We start from the raw sequence: 15299 nt of genomic DNA, 5'->3' as shown, positions 1-15299 counted from the left end.
TGAATGCAGATTGTTTGAACCAAGATCTGCATCTTGACTTGTTTTTATGAGGTATCTGGTACATAAAGTAATTAAAAATTAAATTGACAAATTAAATAGAGAATTCCTCCTGGCATAAAGACATAATGGAAATGTTAATAGCTCTTATTTCAAAAACAGTGTTGTCTTAAGCCATAATAGGGAGTAGGTGTCATTTAGGATACCTGAGTAGGTTACTCAGACTTGGGAAGAATTCTGAAAGTGAGACATGAATTCAACTAAAAAGGCTCAATGCTATGCGTGATAAAGGACCTGGGTATGTCAAAGCTAAGCATTGCACACTTGGCCCTTCAGGGTGGAAACTTCTGCCTTTGATCCTTGTACTTGGGTCACTGTGTAGATCAGAAAGTCTTTTCCTGGACATATCATTGCAACATGCAAATCGGTGCCTATGGGATGGGAATTTACAGAATGCTGCAAATGAATGATTTTTGTCTGAGCTGGTAATGCACCTGTTTCAGTATGGTGAATGGTTGGATTGTAAGCCTTTTGAGGCAGAGAACGTTTTCTTGCATAAGAGGCTCCAGTGTACTTCAAGGCCCCATAGTCCTGTTGAAGAGTAAACTGCAACATACAGTTTGGCTGCTTTTGTGGCAATGCCACATGTGGAATTAAGATTTTGTGGTGGAGGGGAAGAAGTAGGGGAAGCACTAATGGCTTACTTCTTTTGACATGTGACCTAGTTTAGCTACTGATAGTGTTGATAAACAGGGGAAAATGCATGCAGAAATATTTCTTCCTCTTTGTCTATAAATATCTATAACACATGTTATATTTCTGCATGCTTTTTAAAAATTCTCTGCAGTACTCTCTTCTCTGTTAGCATATAAGATTATGCATTAAGACAGAATTAATCCCTCATTGTGACACACGCGGGCTCAGCATTTGCCATGGCTTTGCTCTAAGAAAGGGATTTGGACATTGTGGTCTCCATCAAAGAATGGCAGATTCTTGGCAGAACCTTCTTCCATTTTTTTCTGCAAGCGAAACAGTTAATAGATCAGTCATGCATCATTGCTGGATTAGCAATCACACCCCCAAATGCTAATAACTGTTCTCACTCTTTCTCCAGAAGATTACCCTTAAATCCTATCAAAGGACAAGATGCCTTTTGCCTTGCCTGGCATTAGCACCCTAGTGACCTACAGCCAAAGTCAATAGTCAGTAAACTAACTCTCTGACATGGTGAAAGAACAGTGTGCCTTAACCAGATCCACTGTTTCTTAAGATGGTTTTAGTTTCTCCTGTCAATGCCTCCACTTTTTATTTTTCCCTTTGGTCCCCCCCCCCTCCCCCTCCCCCCCCCACCTCAGCCAGTCTGGCCACATAAATTGAAGCTGAACAGAAGCAAGTTTGCCACAATGAATCACTCAAGAGTCTGTTGCAGGGTCACACAGGCTGGGGGAGTTTTGCAAGGCTGAAGACTGGTGGAGCTGGAACCAAGAAAATGAGGAGAAGGTAGGTACTTAACAAGTTCGTTCTTTCTTGTTAACGGAGCAGATGTGCTTATTTACCTCTTGTCTGCAGCTGAATGGGGTCTGTAAAACTGCCTGCTCCTCTTGGTCTGAAAGCGGAGAAACAGCACCAGAGACAGGTCATAAATTGATGAGAGAATTCATGGTCTGTGAGCTCTCCTTGGCTGCAGTTTCATAGGACAGTTGCTTAAAATTGGATGTTGGGCATATAAAATATTATAACACTTTCGTTGGTTTTGCAGTGCTCACCAGTGAAATGACTTGGCTCAGCAAGGACTCCTTAGATAACTACTTTGTGTTTGTTTTCATGGCATTGGTTCATTATCACTGGGATTCATTTACAAAAACACAGGAGTATTTTATATGCAGAAAACATACAAAAAGTAAGATTACACTTAAGTTATCATGTGTTTCATTTTTAAGGAGCAGATATTTTAAAAATAATTGGGTTAGAAACCTACGAGATATATATACTAAAACATTTTGAATAGTAATTAATATTATTATTGTTTCATTATGTTTCACTGCATGGAGGATTCATGTTAATGTATCTATTAAATAATTTTCTTACAGCCTTATAATTTTTTTGCTGCTCTGTTATTAGATTTAAAGGATGGTCTGGAGATTTTAAATCTTCTTAGTATGCAGACAAATATAAAAGGATATAAACTGAAAGGTATAAACAGTGTTTAAACTTTATCTTGAACACATAACCAATGATGCATCATTGTGCAAGTAACTTTTTCAAGTGCTTCCCAGTAAATATGCAACCGCAGTGTGTTTGTGGAGATGTACTTTCTGGTATGATCAGCATGGTTATCTTTTGGAGTGAACTGTTAGATAAATAAATGGGCTAGCATTCAGATCAGGACTCACTGTGTCTGGCTCTAAGGCGTCAGACTGTTTCATTCAGAGCTATTATTTCCTTGAATCATAGAATGAAGTCTTCACCAAAATTTTAGTTTATAATATTTCTTTTCTAGAGACTGCAAACAAAAGTGGTGGAGGGGGGAGTGTGGGTGGGGCCAAAGTGAGAGAGCAAAGACCAGTGCAACTGGACAAAGAAGAGAGGTTAAATATTTGAGTGTAGAATTGGAAAGTAAGAGGAAAAAATTATTTGAGTTGAATGGAAAAACTATGTGTAGGGAGAGCAAAAATGTAAAAACGAAAATCTGGGAGGCACCCAGACTGAAACAAAACTTTGGTTTGTACCAAGTACTCCCTTAAATGAAGACCTAAATGGGCCAACTCACCACCTTTTAGTCCTCCACCCTCACCTAATACTTATTCCTCTGTGGACAGTATCAGCTTGCAGACCACTTCTGTCTAAATGTAAAAGAACAGATACTTTTAATTTAATCAAAAATTCAGGTTATGGGCTCAACATTGTGAATGGAGTACTTCAATGGCTTTCAAACCACCTTTTATGTTTTTTGTTTTCAAACTACATTTTTCTGGCTGCTTAAAACTTTGCTTCTTGCTGTGTTCACTGATATACTTGCTGCCTAGCTGTGACTATTGGTCTCTCAGCAGACCATGCACATGGTCCCCAATGCTCTCATGCCAAGCAAAAAGCATGGCACAGGAACTGGAGGGCCCACTTGATGTTTCTGTAATGCTGGGTTGCCTTCTTGCAGCCTTGGGTGGCTTGCAGTGTGAAGTTTCACCTTCTTTGGGTTTCACCTTCTCCTCAAATATGGTTAATAACATTTTGCTCGCTAAATAAAAAATGTGGAAGAAAAGCAGTGCAAGTGCAAATACAATTATATAGCAGCTACTTGAGAAATGTTGTAACTATTTTAGATGAAACACAATTAAGAGAATAGAAAGGCCTGAAGACCTTGTAAACATTGTGTAAATGTAATGTAAACATTGATAGTTTTCAGTTCTTCTCTAAAGCTTTGGAACCCTGTAGTGTTCAGGGCCTTTCCCCCCCACCCCCACCCCCCCCAGAAGCTTAAAACTTCTTGGCTTATTTTAAAACAAAAGGGAAATGACAAAATTTTTTTTGGTAGTGTACCACTACCTTACACTTGTCTTTTTAAAAAGGAAGAAATCATATGTGCTGTGTAAATATTTGCATCGTAGCTTTTAATATGGCTTGCAAACCTAGTCTGATGTAAGGAAAGGTTGTTCAGAGAATAGTAGACTCTAAGCCCCGTGGCCACCAGGAAAACCTGAATTCAGTTCTTGCTTTGCCACAGATTTTTTTTTTTTTTTTTTTTTTTGGTATCATCACCTTGGGCAAGGTGCTTTGTCAATAAGGTCCCTCAAGACCTAGGCTACCTCTCTACACAGGGCATCGCAGTGATGAGTATGTAGGGGACAGTGAGCTGCTTCAGTATTGCACTGATAGGGAACCATGTGAGTACCTACAATAGTCATCCCCCTCTCCCTGCAGCAGGCCCTGCCCTGGGGAAGGTGGCATCACATCCGATTAGATAATGAGTAATATTTCAGCATTGTGGCTAGTATTCAGTGGGCAACAGGAGATCATGTGTCCACAAAGAACCAAATGTGAAATGCTAAGCCATATTGCCAAGCTGGAGGAAGATGCAGTGTTTCCATCTTGTGACGTATAGTGCATATTCCATTATGTTTGTTTATCCTCCTCAGCACAGCTTCAGGACACTAGAATCCTGAGCCATGACTAGGTTTTAAAGGTGCTGCAGTAATACAAATGCTACTGCTACCACTAACCAGCTTGATTTTGTTTTAATAGGAGTCTTCTCTGCAAAAGCCACAAACCCAAGTTAATTACACAAGGCAGGGGAATGTGGAATTATTATAATAATTAGACCAGGACAGCAACCTTGGTCCAGAAAAACAGCTTTAAGCACAACTGTGCTGGAGAAAGTTCAGTCCAGCTCATTAGGACCAAATGCTAAGATCACAACCAGCTCTTGAACTGTCTTTTTAAAACTGCCTTTCTTAGTGGCTACTGTTGTCTGAAGAACTGTGCTGCCTCTGCTTGATAGTATCTCCTTTTCCTCTCCTGCCCAGCCAAGCTGAGACCAGGAGCTCCCACCTAATGTTCACTCTGCCCTTTGCACCTGCCCTGGCCTGGGAAGTCAGAGATTGTAAACCTCCTTCTATGCTCTTGAGAGAATTTCCCATCTAATGTGTGCTTGCGTGCTGATTTGTTTGGATAAACGTGGGTAGAGGAAAACATATGTATGCCTGTCATTGGGGTTAGTAGTTACAGTTTGTTTATGGCACCTTCTAGTTCTTGAAATTCTCTGGGACTAATGGATATCTTATATTCCAATAATATTTAAGTTAGCTCTATCTGCAGAAGCTGGTTTTCCAGTTTTTCTCCTTCACCTGTTATGAGTCATGACCTGACAGCTTTGCTCTGCCAAGTGAGACACCTACTGGATTTTACACCTGCTGTTCTCTCTCCTGTTTAGAAGCTAGTCTGGATATGACTGTTATCATGCTGTGTTGTGGTTTAAACCCAGTCAGCAACTAAGCACTATGCAGCCACTCACTCACTTCACCCCTACCCCAGTGGGATGGGGGAGAAAATTGGGAAAAGAAGTAAAACTCGTGGGTTGAGATAACAATGGTTTAATAGAATAGAAGAAACTGATAATGATAACACTAATAAAATGACAATAGTAATAATAAAAGGATTAGAATATACAAGTGATGCACAATGCAATTGCTCACCGCCTGCTGATCGATGCCCAGTTAGTCCCCAAGTGGTCATTCCCCTGCCCCCACTCCCCCCAGTTTATATACTAGATGTGACATCACATGGTATGGAATACCCTGTTGGCCACTTTGGGTCAGCTGCCCTGGCTGAGTCCCCTCCCAGCTGCTTGTGTCCCTCCAGCTTTCTTGCTGGCTGAGCATCAGAAGCTGAAAAATCCTTGACTTTAGACTAAACATTACTTAGTAACAACTGAAAACATCAGTGTTATCAACATTGTTCTCATACCTAACTCAAAAAACATAGCACTGTACCAGCTACTAGGAAGACAATTAACTCTATCCCAGCTGAAACCAGGACATGCTGCCATAGCCAATGACTCCTCACAGGGCTGAGGTTAGGCTTTTGAAGCAAATAAAATTTGTAGTCACCGAAGTTACATCCATCAGAATGGAAATTTTTAACTGCAGTTGTTCTAAAGATCAGTACAGGATTAGTATTGATGAAATGTTGTAATTCCAAATTTCTTAAATCTCCTAAGAGCAGGTTGCATCCACAGTGGCATCTCCTTGGTCTCAAACAGTTGTGAGACAGCAGTTCTCAGGCTTTAATATGAGTCAGTTCTCATCAGGGAAGGACAGTGATATCCCCTTTCCTGAATGGATGCTATCTTCAAAGAAATGGGTACTGCCCAGCTGTCCACAGCCTGTGGACTCCAGAAACAATTTATTGGTTTGATAGTGATAGGAGCAGAGGAAGGTGATATAAGGCTGAAGAGGAAAAAGACCAAAAGAAAAAAAGAGAGGGAACAACTTGACAACTGTATGGAGATGAGGAAGGATGCTGAGGGAGAGAAGTAAGCAATATGGATGTATTCCTTACAAAATGGGGTAGATGGGATTAAAGAAACCCTAGGAAAATAATAGTGAGGAAATGTAAAATGTGGTCATATGTAGTAAATATGAGCATAGAAAAGCGAGGGCCTGAGAGGAAAAAGAGAGAGGAAAAAAGAGAATATATAAAGAAAAAGGTCTTGCTGAGCTGACAGAAGAATGCCCCTGGAGGAGAAAAATGCAAAACTGTAAAGCATTGAGTATTATGACAAGCTTAAGGCGAAACACAAGCCCTGGCAACAAGGGAAATGAAGCTTTTTGGAAGAAGGAAAAAGGTTTTCAAATAGAATACAAACTACACACATTTCGAGTTAATTTTTAAGTCTTATTCTATTGAAAGTTGGTTGATCAGGTATTATGCTAAAATACTTACATTTTCTTTTCCTGGGTAGAAAAATCACTGAGAAGTTTAAAGTACTGTAATTTTTTAATAGCCTTTTCTGCAGAAGGTCTCACATTTTCATTACCACCACTGGATGATATGGTGAATGACCCAGAAAGCCTGCCACCTAAGGACTTAAATTTTTACCAGGTCTAGCTTCCTCAGTATGGGTATGCTTGCAGCGTGACACAGAGATGAGATGTCCCAGATGCCTTAAGGCAGGCTGAATGTAGTTATTGTCACACTGTGGTTGAAGAAGCACAAGCCTCAGTGCGGCCTGCATGTGTCTGAGTAATGTTTGAGAGCTGAAACGTATGCTGCTGCCATTACTTTTCTTTCCTGTGTACATCAGTGGCAGTCAGATGCAGGACTGTAGTGCAGATGTGTCAGGATTGAACTTCATAGATGTGAGAATGGTGTCAACATTTATAAAAATGCACTAATCAACACATTTTTAATGTTCTATGTACTCGCTTCTGCTTTTCCACCTGCTGACAGAGCTTTGTGTCTCACTAGTCCTGGCTACTGCTAGGAAATGTATGTGCCAAAAGAGAACACCCCATTTTAGCAGGGCTGACTACGGGGGGAAACCTGAGCTCCCGAAAGCCTTCTTTCACTTTAAATGGAAGACATAATCTGGACAGTCTAATTTTTGCTGGCAGGAGCAAGAATACAGTCAGATTATCATCTTATCCTCCAGCACAATGAAGGTCATAGAAAGGATGTTTTTGGAAATGGTTTCCTCTGTCTCTAGCTGAAGAATGACGTTCTTGTGGAAGAGGAGTTGCTTTATTCAGCTAAGTTTTCTTTGAGACCAAAAGATTAATCTTCAGGTAGCTCAAACCTCTTAGCATAATTGCTTCTAAAAATATCTGTTCAGAGCAAGACTTGGAATATAACTTAATGTTGTTTCAAGTAAAAGGGGTAAAGCTCCAGTCTAGTTCTTCATGAATATAGTAAGTGGTGTGTATTTGTTTTACCTTTTTAAAGTAACTTTTCTTAGAGTATCTTATCCCAAACTCTGTAATGCATCTGATTTATGCAAAGCAGCTTACATATGTGCCAGTGGAGAACTTCAGGTGTTATTCTGAGTTCTTTATCTTCTCAGTATGTGTTAATTCTTGTATCCCCAGTCAAAACATTTATCCCTGTTCTTGAAAGTAGAAAACCATCACCCGGTGCCCTCTTACCTTGTTTATAAATTTTTGCTTTTGAAACCTAGATGAAGAAAAGAAAACAAAAGTATCAGAGAGCAAAACAGAAGTTATTAGATGATTGAAAGAATATATATATACAGGGTGACAAAGAATGCAGGCAAAATAAAACCCATCAGTTGAAATTGGTAAATTTTCTAGGCCTAAAATATTCCTGAAGATTTAAAAAGAGACGAGTACAACAAAAGCAACTTTTATTTGTTTCAGGCCTTTGGAAAATTTTATTACTAGCTTTAAGGGTCATTGCTGCAAGTTCAACCAAGTTAGAGAAAGTGTTATTTGTTCCTATTTCTAACAAACCACATTTGATAAGACTCTGGAGTACTGTCCTCATAATAATCCCCTTGTGTATTTTTCTTGTTGTATTTCTACACAATAGCTCTTTAATGTATTGTCATGCCAACATATGCCTTTCTATTGAGAACTTTTCTACATACAAATGATTATTGCTACTTTTGTTGAGCAAACAAGCCATGTGGTATAGCTTGTTTCATTTACTCATATTTACACTTGCTCTGAAGGAGAAATATCTTTGAGAGTTACGGAGTTTGACTCTACCACTGATGTTCTGTGTGACTTTGGTCTTAGAGACATAGGACTAGGTATTCAAATGTGTTCTTCAGATCTGGGTATTTAGCTTGAAGTGTTAATCTTCAGGCTTTGGTAACATTTTCAGAAATGCTAAATGCCTGCTGCGATGGCAAGATTGTTCAGGGGAATACCACTAACTCTAATACTCAGTCTTTTCAATAGGTTAACCCTGGAACAAAAACATTAGGGCACTCAAAGAAGAAGCCATTTTTTGGGGGGAAAAAAAATATCTATTTCTGTAGTGCCTCAGTTGCCCTCAGTAGTGAAGCACAGTCAATTCTTAACAGATATCCTTGTAAACCCTTTTAAACTGGATGAATGAAAGTCTCTGAATAGGTGCTTTGTCTTGAGCCTGATAGTAGCAAATGTTCATGCTGTCAGACTCCTACTACTAAAAGCAGATTTGACGCACACTCATGGAGGCCCATGATCAGTAACCTTACTCAAAGCTTTGCTGTAGCCAGGCACTCATCCTGCTGTGAACGGCATAGACCAAGACATTGTAAGTAAGGGGACTGCTCACATGCCTTTTTATTTATATACATATCTGACTGGACTGGGAGCATGCAGCTGTAGCTCCAGAGCTGGAGTAACAGTAGCAAGCTCCATTCTATGTTGCCATAGATGAGAATTTGTACCCCTGACCATCCTGTGCTGTCATTTCTCTCTAGTTGTGATAAATCAGATTCACCCTCAATGCTTTGGAGGTCTAGAGACCCTTGACAGATTGAGCTAGATCAGCTGTGCCAGATACCTGATGCACTTTGCATTCAAGTCCTGTCTGTGCCCTCCTTTTTGAGACCATCCTCTGCTATTTATTCTGGTGTGTTTTTAGAGTTTCCATTGTCCTTCTGTGAGATTATTGTGTATTCTGCACTCAGCGCTACAGAAAAGCTTTCAATATGAGGAGAGGTATGTCATAAACATCTTCCTTTGTATATTTAAATGCATTCCAGTCCTTCCTGATAATATGTTTCATAGCTCAAGTATGTCAGCTAAAAATGCTCTGCCCTGAGCTCCTGACAGTTTTTCCGAGAAGCTTTACATAGTTTCAGTATCTGCAAGGCCTATTGTTATGGCAGTGGAATGCTGCAAAAAAATTTAAATGGTTTCCATATAGCCAGATCCTAATAATTAAAGGTTTCTTTTAGATTAGGAACAAGAGCTTAAAATGTGTGTAGTTTCACTAAGTGGGAAGCCAGCAGGAGCTCCACAGTACTGAAGTTAATGTGCTCTTGTTGCCGAAAAACTCGGAATAAGGAACTTAACAACACCAATTTAGTGTAGATAAGCAGACACTTCTTTATTGACGGCCAGGTGCGCGGGTGAGTCCTCTCAAAAAAACGACGCACACCTGAACACTAAAATCATACACCTTATATTAAACTTATTCATTCATATTCATTAGGTTTCCGAGAAAGGTTATACATATCCATTAGATTTCTGGGAAGTTATTAGCATATGCAAATGTCCTTCTACGCAGGCGTGGTGAAGCCTCTGGTGGTCTTCAGAAGCCCTCTGGTGGTCTTCCACAGTCTTCCTCACTTGTCCGATAGTTGACCTCTCAGGTGATTCTGCGCAGTATGATTCTCACCATCATTTACATAAAAATGCATACTATGTCTATTCTTAAATATAACCTTTCTAATGATTGGTCCTTCAGTCACACCATCTCATTAATATTCTGATGTTAAAACAATCATTGGTTAATGTCACTTAACTCTACTGATTGGAATCCTTGATAATTAGATCGAGATGGGAAGGGTAAGGGGTTTCCAAGCAGCAAACTGGTGTCCATAATGGTTTCCTTAGTTTCTTAAAACAAAACACTACTGATCAACAAATCTTTGTCAAAGTTTCTGTACTTAAATGATTTTAGACAATACTTGAATTCTTATGGTTACACATAATACATTTTCTAAAGTTCCTAAGTTCCTATGACTATATTTCAAACTTAACACTCCCATGGTTAAATGTGTAGAATATAATAGATATGTATAGTTTTTGCTAAAATATTTCTTATAATTCTACATTCCTATTAAAATTGAATATGATTAATTCTAACTAATAACAAATCAGTACCAAATCAGTAACACTCTCATAGCTTGCTTGGAAGGCAAGCAACAGGAATCTGGACATTTGCAGTAGGCCAAACTGGAGATACATAAAGACGTGGATTATGATCCCCCCATCTGAAGGGAGTATGGGTGCAGCCTCCAGATTGCCTATTAGCTGAAGGTGGAAGAAAAGCCTGTTTATCAGTAATTTTCCTGCAGGCCATTAGCATGGATCTGCTGCTGTCTTTTTAGCCGCTGTTGCTATGGAAAATAGGGATTAAAGTTGGCAAGATAGAGGAAAAGGGAACTCTTGTAAATATAACAAGAATTAAATAATTTTAATTCAACATTCTTGAAGACTGTGGTGACTCTGCTATTTGCCAGTCTTTATGCAATGGTGGAACGGTCATGGAGATATTTGCAAATCCCAAAAGATTAGTCATGGAAATCCATTCTCTGTTGTTTGCTATCAATTATTTTCTATGAATGTTTCAGCCACCCGCTCAGCAAAAAAGGCAATGGATGAAAAGCATACACATAACTCAAATAGTCAATAGCTGGTATGTTCATGAGCAACCAGCATCTGCAAAATGGGCCATCAAACCATTTGGCAAAAGCATACAGGGACAAAATGTGTTCCTCAACAGTGAGAAATATTTGTGAATGATTGTGAATTAGAGAAGATCAAAATCAGTGTCAGCTGGCAAATACTGTTCAGCCAGCTCCAACACTGGCATTTAAAATCTCAGAGAAGGTAAATTCCTGGAACTGTAGAAAATAATCTGCCTATAGGGGACGTATCTGATATAATGATAATGCCTGTTTTTACTCAACCTTATATAGACATGCTGAGAAGATTCAGTCCAACCAACATCAAAAAAATACAAAGTTTCATTTTCTGCAGCTGTGCAACTTGTCCATTTGCATACAAATGTCCAGCACTATAAAGACTGAAGCATTAAAAGTAAAGCTCATTATTACCTAAAGAAATCTGTGGGTAAAAACATGAAAGCTACTTCAGTATGGTTAAAACCAGGTGCTTCATGTCAGTTTGATGTTGAAGCAGTGTAATGTTGTTTCAGCAATGGGATATGACAAAGTGATAAAAGCAAGACTTTTTTTTCTAACAAAGCAGTTGCTGGCAAATTAAAGGCCAAGTATAGTATTGGAAAAAGACATGTCATGTGCAGGAGGTATAAGATGAAATCTGTAACAGACTACTTTGGAGCTCTTCAGACATCTGAAATCATAGGACTAGGGTGATGTGTAAGAAATTACACAGACCATCTGTAATGAGGTGATTCTTACCATAATTATAAACAGCTTGATCCATAGGGACATGTAGGCATGCCTCTGTGGATTGAAGACCTAGTGCATATATTGATTACTGAATAGAAAACAACTTTCTGTGATGTTATGGCTTTTGTAAGTCATTCAGGTATTTTACAGAGACTATGGAGGTGATACATAAATACGATATAATAAATACACAGATCTTGGGAGCTATGGTGCTTTTACCATACTGGATGTTCAGCACTATGTAAGCACAATAGAAAAAATCTACATATCACAGACAGGGCTGTTCTGTTTCTTCTCTGAATGTTTCCTTACTTGGCTAAGTTAATTGTACACAAGCACAGCATGATGTTCCTTAGCTGCTTCCTTTCAAGCTGAGGGAAAACACTTGATAAAGGACAAAAAGACTGATTTGCAGCAGATCAGTCAAAGCAAATCCCATTTTAATTGGAAAATGTGAAGGCATCTTGCCTGCCAAATTTGTGCCTTCTATCTCCAGCCATTTCAGCACAAGGTTTTTCTACATTCTTTGTGTGTGTGTGTTTAGAAATGGAAAAGTTTGTTTTTCATACCGCAAAGTTACTGAACTGCTTTTGCTTAGATTTTGTTTGTCTTTTTAAAGACTATTTGGAAATTACTAGCTTGAAATGTGAGTTTCAAAGCTCTCCATAACTGATACTGTAGTTTTATCAGGAGATAAGGAGAGATGAAAGGAACTTTCAATAGAATGTTTATTCGTTTTGCTTCATAGTTAATGAAATTGTTACCTTTGAGTGTTAGTTACCTACAAAGAGGACTCTTTCCATAACGACTCTTTGCTGGCTTTTGGACACCCAGGCTGTTGTCCCAGGATAGTATTCTGTCAGTAGCTTCCAGTGGCTCATTTGCCTTCATTTACTGGAAGCTACCTTACCCTCACTTGTGCTAGTGTGACTGACTTCAAACCTAGATCTGTGAAATGGTTCATTTAAAAATGAAATAAAATCTGTTCATATTTCAGTAGGGCCAACCTATTTTGCAAGGTTTGCAATTTGTTCTGTTAAAGAAACAATGACAAGGAACAACAGCCTGACAATACAGATTCTCTTTAGAACTAAGAGGGCAGTATACTTGCCATTTCTGCAGACTCCTCTATGAGTATTTTCTGCTAGTACAGTGAAGGTACTTCCAAGTTCCAGTTTTGCTAGAAGTGTGTTTTACATGCTTTACATGTCATGAAGGAGTTGAACAGGTTGTACCTGAACTTGGAGGAAAAGATACATAAATAGATGGGGATTAGTGTTTTAACATCTGATCCAAAGACCTTTTAAATGTAGTAGAAAGTCACGACTGACTTCAGTGAACATTGAATCAAGCCCTAAACCAATAACTGCTGTTCAGCAATACAGCCATTGAAAGACTCTAATCAAGTGGATAGAAATGCTTTTGCAAAAGATTCCAATCATCATATAGCTCAGCCTGGTTCCTTTTCCTAGGTCCCTCAGCAGCATGACTGCTTTCATCTCTTTGCCTAGCTTTGCAATAGCCTGAAGCATAAAATCCCTCAACCCTATGCCCTTTGTTGTATATAAGCGTACTCTTTGACAAACTGCCTGGAACAGACATACTTCAGCTAGCATTGAAGTCTATCTAAATAGGAATGTTTTGTGGTTCTTTTGTTGCTGTTGTTTTGTGTGGGAGGATGATATGTTTTGTTGATTTAAAATGTTTCTGCAATTTTAGAGACTTTTTAGTGGTGCATTTGGTGTTTGAAAGCAGCTGGATTCTTTTATCTCTAAACTTGCCAAATGGAATTTATTCCACAAACCCTTGGCATTTTCCAGAATATTCTGCCAACCCCCACTTTTTTAAATAACTCCATAGCTTTTTTTTCCTGTGCTGTCTGTCATCTTGTTTTCCAGGTATTCTTGGTATAGAATAAAAGCTTGGAAACATATGCATAAAGTGGGCACATTTCAAAAAGAAGCCTGAGTTTTTGAAGAAAAATGGGGTGAGAGACGAAGGCGTATCAGAACATAGACCTGCCAGGCATTTAGGATCACATGTAGATCATCAGTTTCATGCTGTGGCATGCAGAGAAATCTGAGAATACGCTTGTAGCTGGTAATTGAGCACATGGAAATTGTTTCTGTTAAAATGAAAAATCATGAAATATTGCATTGCCCATGAAGTTAATGCTGCCATTTTGTGGATCAGTTTTCTATGCAAATGTTTTTTATTTTGTTTGGATTGGTCTTTTCAGTAGGGGTCTAATTCAGAGTTCCTAGTGAAATAGGAAGGAATCCATATTCTGAACATTTGGAATGTCACCACAATTATTTCTGTTGAGTACTGTAAGTAGAAAGCCCAAAATTGTTAGAAAAGACTTCTCTAATCAAACATGATACAGAGTACATACATAACTATAGCCCATGAACCCCACAATACATAACCTTTCAAACCTTTTTTTTCCCCATTTGTCTAGATGTTTGTGTTGTATTGATAATCTTGGGAAAGAACAGTGATGATAAGCAAGCTAATAATGCCCCCTAAAGAGGGGAAGCATGGGAAATTGTTGCCTACATTGCAGTCTTGTCATGCATTGGAGTTGTGGTTGATGACTACTTTTTCATAGGGAGAAGTATCTCTTGTCATTGCTGGGTAAGGAACAGGAACATTCAATACCAGGGGATGTTCAAAACATTTCTGATGCAGTTTGGGAATATATATGTACATATCAGGTTCTTGCCCAGTGCTGTCTGGCCCAAATGGGGTACTATGACATGAATCATTGAAGAGGTTTGGGTGGTAACGAAGGTCCTGGCATTCTCCCCATAGGTCTCTTGAATGCTGGGTTATCTCCAAACGATGTTAATCAGTGGGGATGACATTTCCTTCACAGTTACACTCTGCACTGCCAGCTTCCCAGCTAGGCAGAACAGCTTAGAAAAAGGAGGTCCTCCTCACTTTTTTTTCATTTTGTATAATTTTGTACCCCCACTGGTGGTGGGGTACTGGCACCTTGAAAATGGGTCCAATACCCATGTCTTAATGATCATCCACACCCAGCATAGCAGAATGTCTTATTTATTGCCAGCTAACCTAAAATCCCCCATAAGTTAAAAGTGGGAAGATAATTTATTTGCCTAAGCCAAATATAGACAGCAAAATTAGAAGGTGCAGAGGCAAGCCCCCTCCACCCCACCCCCCCCCCAAAAAAAGAAGCAAATCTTTACATCTACCTGTATTTTAGCTCATCTTCAGCTAACAAGCAGTCAGAATACTTTCGTGCTTTATGGCTGGGATCCAATTCTTGGACAAAACCCACTGCTTTGAATGTAAATGTCACTGAAACCCCCCTCTTTTTAGGGGTTACTTGTACATGATAACTGGCGAAATTTTCTTGGAATTCTGTTCAGCAAGCATTCCCTCTCTTTCTCTTCATCTTTTCCTATAATTTGTCACTTTCTTAGAAGTCAGTTTGAATATTCTCATACAGGAAGAGTGATGGTTCACCATACTGTGGAAATGCTTGTGTATTTCAGGTGTTAGCTAGACAGAGTCATCTCCTTTCCAGATGGTATTACAGGCTTGTTGCTTCACTGTACTACAAAAAAATCATTAGCTCGTTGCGAGATAAACATTCTTTCAGCTGACTGACGATGCTCAAACCTCAGTACATAGCTCTTGACAAAGCCATATCCTTATAAACCAACAC

At 39.1% G+C, this 15299-nt stretch overlaps 1 protein-coding gene across 1 annotated transcript in view; it reads left to right on the top strand.

The window, feature by feature from the left end:
• Positions 1 to 1388: 1388 nt before the first annotated feature.
• Positions 1389 to 15299, top strand: part of TRIM2 (tripartite motif containing 2) — a 118598-nt gene continuing 104687 nt past the window's right edge. Inside the window, exon 1 of the mRNA XM_049814580.1 lies at positions 1389 to 1497. The gene's annotated coding sequence lies outside the window, so the exon portion shown is untranslated. The remainder of the gene's footprint in view (positions 1498 to 15299) is intronic.

The sequence above is a fragment of the Accipiter gentilis genome, chromosome 12 (assembly GCF_929443795.1).
Source record: "Accipiter gentilis chromosome 12, bAccGen1.1, whole genome shotgun sequence".
NCBI lineage: Eukaryota > Metazoa > Chordata > Aves > Accipitriformes > Accipitridae > Astur > Astur gentilis.
The sequence above is the reverse complement of the archived record's forward strand: the minus strand, read 5'-3'. Positions and strand labels throughout refer to the sequence as shown.